The sequence below is a fragment of the Hyposmocoma kahamanoa genome, unplaced genomic scaffold (genome assembly GCF_003589595.1).
Source record: "Hyposmocoma kahamanoa isolate Upper Pololo Valley unplaced genomic scaffold, ASM358959v1 279, whole genome shotgun sequence".
NCBI classification, from domain to species: Eukaryota; Metazoa; Arthropoda; class Insecta; order Lepidoptera; family Cosmopterigidae; genus Hyposmocoma; species Hyposmocoma kahamanoa.
In genome coordinates, this window is record NW_020653776.1 from 443153 (window position 1) to 443658 (window position 506).

Here is a 506-nt window from a genome sequence, read left to right on the forward strand (position 1 = left end):
TTTATTTATAAAATTGTTATTCACATTGACGAATTAATTTGTTTAGGAAACAATGTCGGGATGTCTTGAAACATAGACATAGATGATTTGAAACATAAGCACGTTGATCAACGCTTACGCTTAAATTGAAAAAAGTGCTTATTCTAAAAAGCGAACTTTTTTAAGTGGCACCAGACACCAGGCGCACAACTTGTTCGTCACGTCACTTGGTAAAAAAAAAAATTTGGGATAGTAGTAGGCACATTACATTTTTACTGTCAGTTAAATACTAAAGAGGATAATATTATTATACGTATTTGTTAATTGTTTTCGTAACCCCGAAACATGTCATGCATGTTCATTTTAAAATTAAGATAACAATAACTAATTCGTATCATCACCGCCACTGACACAGCAATTCACGCATGTCAAGGCATAAGTCCGCTACCATGGCCTTGACTTTATTGCATCATAATTTTATCAACTAACAAAACAAACCTCTATTTTAGTATTGCATAACGTCTAAA